Consider the following 7,533-nt stretch of genomic DNA (forward strand, 5'->3'; position numbering starts at 1 on the left):
GTCCGCCGGAAGACTGATGTCCGTCGGAAGACCGCTGTCCGTCGGGAAGACCGTTGTCCGTCGGGAAGACCGTTGCCCGTCGGAAGACGGGATTAGACTGCTGTCCATCTGCACCAAGACGGAAGATCGAGAAAAAGAAGTTGTAGGCTGCAAACGGAGATTCAAAAAGGCGCCTCAAGCACCCTTATAGGGAGATGAGAGGCCCTTACGACGAGGCGGACGGAGGGCCTTACGGCGAGGGAGGCCAACAGCAACAGCAACAGAAGAAACCTCCGAAGAGGAGTCTCTATGAGTGTACTCTCTCGCGAACGAAAGAGAAACACTTCGTGGAAGAGACTGGTCAGCCAGTGACCTAAAAGGGGCAATCCTCCGAAGAGGAGCTCCTGCAGTTGCCCAGCCCCTTGAGCGAAACTGCAGGTGCGACCGCTCAGCACCAAGAGCATAGTCGCACGAAAAAAAGGCAAGAGAAGAACCCCCCAAAAGAGGAAAAGCTCAAGCCTGGACAGGAAAAAACTTCCCTCGGAAGGAAAGTTATCCGCCCAAGGAGGCAAGCCTCCTGACTGTTCTAAAATGAACTGGAGAGCTGTCCGTCGACACGGGAGTACTACCAGTAGAAGGAGACACGCCCCTGACGACAATACAAGGGGGGAGGCAGCAACAGCCGAATCCCCAGGACTCAACCAGACAGCTCACACCGTTGCTATATTACAGAAACGAACTAGATCGGTAACTGTAAAAAAATAAAACAAATAATATTAGTACACATTCATTCCCCCGGGAAGGCTCCGAAGAGGAATCCCGAGGAAAAGGAACAAGAATTACACAACAGGCACGTGCCCTCACAACCACTTACACTCGCGGAAGGAGAGCTGTAACCAAAACAGAATTATAACAATCATAATTATGTAACTATGTAATTATGTAATTTAAAAATGAATGAACACTAAAGAAAAAAACGAAAACCCCGAAAGGAATCGTTCTACAAGCTGAAAAATTAACAACTACAATTAGATTCATAAACTAATTGAGACAAAATGTACGGCGTAGCAACCCCACCCACACGGGAAGGAAGCTACAACGGCGTAGTAAAAACATAGTAAAAGGGTGAACGACCTCAAGAAAGAGAGAGAGAGAAAGACCGAAGTCAAACTCGATCGCAACCCATAAAATTAGGCCGTGGTGGCCTAACTGCCGAGGCCTCCACGTAGATATCGTACACTACACACACACATCTGAAAAGGAAACTCACTATTTCTATACTCAAATATATATACAAACATGAAAACATGTTTACATATATATTGAGTAAAAGAAAAGTAAGCGATTAAGTAAAGACAAAACAGACAATGGCTGCCAAGCGAGGACCAAGACAGAGACGTCTGTCACAGTCCGAGCCAAAAGTGAAAGTGAGTATTCACCTGTGTGTGAGGGGGAGGAGGGGTAGCTAGCTACCACTCCCCTACCCCCCCGCTAACTAGCGCGGGGGTAATACACCCTCGTTAAATTCTAATGGCTCGCCATTTTAGCTACGCTAAAAGTAATAACCCTTTGTAAATAGCGTGGTTTGTATTTCGGTTACGGAACAATCCGTCTTTGAGACGAACTTGTTGAGGGCTGAGAGATCTATGACTGGCCTCCACCCTCCTGTCGATTTTTCCACAAGGAAGAGCCTACTGAAGAAACCCGGGCCGGGGTTCTCCACTGTCTCCAAAGCTCCCTTGTCGATCATGGACGCTACTTCCTCTTGTAGCGCCGACCTCTTCAAGGGGTCCTTTGGAACCAGCCAATCGGCACTCTGGGCTGGGATGAGAGGGGGAGGCTCTTCTAGGAACGGAGATCTGTAGCCCTCCTTCAGGACCGTCACCGTCCAGGGATCCGCACCGAGATCCCGCCATGCTTGCCAAAAATGTCTGAGGCATCCCCCTACAAGGGGCTCCTGCAGGAGTAGGGGGCCTCTCTTCCTACCTTCTCCTGGAGGAGCGGCCAGATCTACCTCTCCTAGCGTTACCATAGGAGGGTCTGTAGGCTGATTGAGGGCCTGCCGTGGTCCTAGGGGTGGGCTGTTGCGAGGCTTGAAGCCAGGGGGCTGAAGGAGGTTCTCTTCGGGGCAGCAAGGGTGTGGCCTGTGAGGAGTGAGGGACGTCCGTTGGGGCTCTCCTAAACGTGGCCTTCCTCATAGGCGGGGGCCTAGGATCCGCTTCTCTCACTTTCCTCATCTTCTCCATAGTATCTTCCACCAAATTGATGGGGAAAATGTCATTCCCCACACGGAGGAATTTCTCAGTCTCCTTGCTTCCCTATCCGGCAACTTCCGCACTAGCTTGCTCAGTACTGTATCCCTTTTTCTCAGGACCCAGTTCGAAGCTACCGACAGAGACTGGGACGATAAGAATTTAAAAGCCTTGCCCCCAGAGCTAACAAGATCCCTCAGCATGGCCTGATTTTCTGGGAGGGAGAGGTCGTGTGATGCCTGAAACCCCACCAAAGCGCACGACCACCAATCCAACCAGGAGGACACGTACACCAGGTCCTGAGCCATGTCCTCCATCATAGATGCTTCCGACGGGGAAAAGCACACGGGGGCCGTGGATGCCCTGTCTTCCGAGGCTCCCTGGTTCAGCGCGGTCACCGCTGCTTCCACCGCACGGGGACCACCGCGATGCCGTTCGGGAACGTAACAACGCTTCTGGGATTTCAGGCCCGGAAGAAGTTTGGAGGAACTCTGGCTTCTGGGGGCCTCTGCTAGAACTGCCAAGTATCCATCAATTTGCTCCATCCCCAACTTCAAGTCTTGAGCGAAAGGGAGAGACAGAGATGGCTTTTGCTGTACCAGACTGTCGATCATCCTGGACAGTCCGGAAACTACGGCCTTTGCAGCTGAGGGCTTGGGCTCATCCAACCGGTGGTGTCTTCGAATAAGGGCAAGAACCTTACGGTATGAGGAGATGTCGTCTGTCGAGCACTCCCCTCCTTCCACCAGGTCTTCCGTCACCAGTTCCTCCATACGGGGGTACGCCGTGACGGTGGGAAAAACAACGCCCGGCGGGCCTGCCAGTGGTACGGGCTGCCCCGTGGGGACGAAGGCTTCCGTCATGGGAGTACCAACGCCCTCCGAGCCTGCCAGTGGTATGGTCTGCCCCGTGGATACGAAGGCATCCGTCATGGGAGTACCTTGTTCCACGGGGGGCTCCGTGGATGGGGGATCCATGCGGACCGATGGGCACCCTTGGTGCTTAAGGAAGGCCTCCAAGGTGCCCGTGGTCAACGCTAAGCCTTCCTTCATACTCCTTATATCCTTCCTAAGGGAAGAAGGGGCGGAGGCTACCGTCGGCTTAAACAGTACACGGGGGTCCCGGTTCGAGCCCTCATGCCGGGCGGCTAGTCCGAAGGAGGAGCTAGGAGGGTGACACAATGAAGGCGAGGCTCTAGGGAGCCACCCTGAGCGGTCGCGGCTGTGGAAAACCTAAACAGCTCGCTCCGGGACACTGTGACATTCACCCAGTCCTTTGACCTACTCCTCTTCGCTTTTTTCTTAGAGGACTTCGACCGTTTCCTACCCTGCATCGAGCGGGAACGAGACTTTTTCTTCTTGCGGGATTTCTCCCGCTTCCTTTTGCTAAGGTTCCTGTCTTCGTCCTCTGATGACGAAGAGTCCGATGACGACGACGACGGAGCTCTCCGACCGGCCGACACGTCCAAGAGCGTGGGGGGAAAATCACGTCGTTTCTCAGGTGTGGGTGGTTGCAGAAACACGGGGGGGTAGCGTAGCCGAGTGAGCCAGAGGGGACCTCGCGAGCCCTTTACAGAGCCATTGATCTACATCCTCTCTAACGGGAGACCTGAAGGGAGTCCTAGGTTTCACCCACGTGGCGAGGTCCGAAGACGACGAACTACCTTTCTCCGTGTCTCCCCCGGCGGTTGAAGCACCCGAAACACGCCACGAGGCAGGGGAAGTATCGGCACTCGGCCTACCCCCCATTGGATATTCCGAGGCGACGGGACCTGCGGGCACCAGGCCCTCGCCTCCTACCCACACTTCTGCACTACACTCAGGCCCCACACTGGACACATCCCCCACAGAAATATCACACTCTTGGGGAAGGGCAATGGGCCTCTTCCCCGCAACGGACTTACCTCGTCCCCTACGCTGGGTAGGGAAAGAAGGACGGGCGCTACGGTCTGCCGAGTCGTCTGGCGAACCTACAGGCGAAGAAATGCTGGAATCTTTAGGCATCTTCTTAGCTGCCTTCTTCTTCTTCGTCCTGAAGAGCACCCACTGGATCTCAGTCCAATTAGTACACTCCGGGTACGTAGAGGTAGGGGAACGCGCTTTCCCCTACACGTGGAGCACAGGGAGTGGGGATCAACCTCAGGCTTGGAGAGGAAAGCCCCGCAAGACATCCCAGCCACAGGCCCAGGGCAACAACGAGGATGCTCCATAACACAAAGCTAACACACCAAGAGATACAAGGATGAAACAGGAAAGTGAAATTGAAAACACGTGGGCAACACGCGGTAAGCACAAAGGATCAGGGGACACAAGGGTCGCACAAGGTAAGAGAGAGCGCGGCGTGATGTTTATCGCGTCGCGACCAGAAACTTACTGGCGATTCGACCTGAGCTAGCACGCTGCCTCTGACCCCGGGGTCGCCTCGGGGCACGTACCACACTGACAGAGGTTGACCCCGTAGAAAACGGGAAGAGGTAGATAAACTATACAAAAAAGCTGGTCGGTTAGGTAGAGTTAACCAGTAACTCCTAAGAAGGTAGTTCTAGGTAAGTAACAGTGTTGGAACAAATAAACATTAAGAATGTTTTCATACACACACACACACACATATATATATATATATATATATATATATATATATATATATATATATATATATATATATTATATATATATACACATATATATATATATAGTGATGTAAATAAGAAAAAGTAAGTTAGACAAAAATTAATGGCAGTCCAGAATAGGAGAGGAGGAAGAGCGGAAACAACAGCTCTCCATCCGAGCCAAAAGTAAAGTGAGCTAAATCACAGGTGTGTGAGTGGGAGTGGTAGCAAGCTAAGCCCCTACCCCCCGCCCCCGCTAACTAGCGGTGTGGGTAGTTAATCTTCGCTAAATTTTAATGGTTTGTCATTTTAGCTCTGCTGAAAGTATAACCCCTTATGAATAGCGTGGTTTGTATTCCAGTTACGGAACAACTAATAATTTCAAACTGCCCTGCCAACATACCCTTGTATCAATGGCAATGAAGAAACATTTGGATACAAAAAAATTACCAAAGTCTTTTGAACCATGCACATCTTGCACGTATTGCTAATCAACAACAACAAAAGAAATGTACTGCCAATCAACTCCAACATAAGAAACTTACTGGCAATTGACACCGACGTAAAAAAAAGCCATACTGATCCAACAGTTGTGGTTTACACTTGACATTTCTACTAAGTGACAATCATGTGCAAGGCAATCATCATCTCATCTTAGCTACTACCCACCTATTAGGAATCCTTCCCAAATATCAATACTGGTTTATAGATTCAAAATTCAAAGTGGTGCGAAAGGAGTTTTACCAACTTTATTCCATACAAGGGTTTGTAAAATCTGGAGAGACCTAAACAGGTCCCTCTCCTATTCTGTCTTATGTCTTTCTGTAAGAAAAGAGACTTTAGGCATGTGCTGCAAGATAATGTGGATTTATCAAATACTGTGGCTATGGAGAGTGCCACTGTTGATTTTGAGCATACGATATGGTGAGCCATGTCAGTCATGCAGGAAAGAACCAATTACTGTTCTATGAAGACGACATTGATAGGCCACTGATGGTCGTGTCTGAAGGGAACTAGAAAAAAAAATCATATAAAACATTTCAGACCTGTTAGCATAATTAAACCTGTTTTGACTCCTTTTATTTTGAGGTTAGTTTCACAATATTCTATATGAATATTGTATACCGGTACTATAAAAAATTTAATATCTTAAGGAATAGGGGCTCTGTCGAGCACCACTATTTGTAATAAAGAATACAAAACTATTATTACTACATACTCTGTGTATGTCTTATAATTTTATCATATAGAGTTCCTTTAAAAAGATTTTGGGGAAAAGAACTTAATTTGTCAAATATGTAGTGAAGAGGTTATCTATGTATGCAATAAAGAATTTTTTACATATGAAAACTATTTATTGCATTAGACGCATAATACAATAATCCTTCAACAGCGAGTTCTTTCATCATCATGACTAAGAGTTTTCAAACTTTGAAAAAAGGAGTTGTGCCACTACAACTCAATATTGACCAGTATTAGTGCATCAACTACCGATGAAGTCAATTCTCCCAAAATTTTGTGGCAAACGACTGTAAAGTAACAGGATGGGTGCCTGTTTACCATGAAGGCACATGGGTAAAGATTTACCAACCACAGCAGACATAGGCAGAGAAAATCCAACTTGTATTATTATTACTTGCCAAGCTACAACCCTAGTTGAAAAAGCAGGATGCTATAAGCACAGGGGCTCCAACAGAGAAAATAGCCCAGTGAGGAAAAGAAACTAGGAAAAAATAAAATATTTTAAGAACCATAACAACTTTAAAATAAATATTTCCTATATAAACTATAACAAATTTACCAAAACAAGCGGAAGAGAAATAAGATATAATAGTTTGCCTGAGTGTAACGTCAAGCAAGAGAACTCTAAAGAATAAATAGAATTTTGGCCATATGCCCAGGCACTAGGAACAAGTAGACCTTTCAGTAAACTAAAGGATTAAAAATAAAATTCTGAATAGCTATATAGCTTGAAATAATTATTTTTATAACTTAATAAATATAAAACTCCTACTGAGCAAGTTAAGACTTAGCTTTCAGGGTGTCCGTTTATGCATTGAGTCACCTACCGTATCGTACCATAACTATGGCTTCAAGTGTTTCTGCCCTTCTTTAAAACCCACCCCGTTACTTACGATTCTCCGACCGAAACGAAAACCTCCACAAGGAATGACTAAGTGCCGACGTGACTCTCTCAATCAATGGTTCGTCTGTGTTCAAAATTCCTAGAGTTGATGGGTTGGGTCGTCCAGAAAACATTTTGTAAACAAACGACTTTGTGTCGGGTTTCAAGTCCTTCTAGCACTAGTTTTAGGTCTAATTCGGTGTTATTTTCCACCCAAAATCAAAGCTCCGGCGTTTTTACGTCTTTCCTAAACGTATGTCATTACTAAGAAATGAGCCAATTCATTACCATGAACAGAAGAAACAGCGGCAGTCACCAACTCCTCATGATTCGACCAGGTGGACTGACTGACTAACTTACGGGAACTTGCGTGTTGGTTCTTGACTGGGCTAAAATAAACAACACAGATAATTAATTCGTAATTTAATAATAGTTATATCAGTTACTGAAATTGTTTACATTAAGTTTCATTTTGTATTTTAATTTGTATTTATAATATCCTATATTCATAATAAATTCGATAGCTTAAACATAGATAACAGATCCATGATAAATACTAGATACGATTT

General features: G+C 46.9%; 1 protein-coding gene across 2 annotated transcripts in view; it reads right to left on the reverse strand.

Moving 5' to 3' along the window:
* Mtl (Rac family small GTPase Mtl) overlaps positions 1 to 7,335 on the reverse strand; it is a 45,611-nt gene extending 38,276 nt beyond the window's left edge. The window contains exon 1 of one of the 2 annotated variants that reach the window (XM_068393980.1): positions 7,253 to 7,335. The gene's annotated coding sequence lies outside the window, so the exon portion shown is untranslated. Of the gene's footprint in view, positions 1 to 6,974; positions 7,167 to 7,252 lie in introns of those variants that run through there. The other variant, XM_068393981.1, reaches the window with a different exon arrangement.
* Between the last annotated feature and the right edge of the window lie 198 nt (positions 7,336 to 7,533).

This window comes from Palaemon carinicauda, chromosome 19 (genome assembly GCF_036898095.1).
Source record: "Palaemon carinicauda isolate YSFRI2023 chromosome 19, ASM3689809v2, whole genome shotgun sequence".
In the NCBI taxonomy this organism is placed as follows: Eukaryota; Metazoa; Arthropoda; class Malacostraca; order Decapoda; family Palaemonidae; genus Palaemon; species Palaemon carinicauda.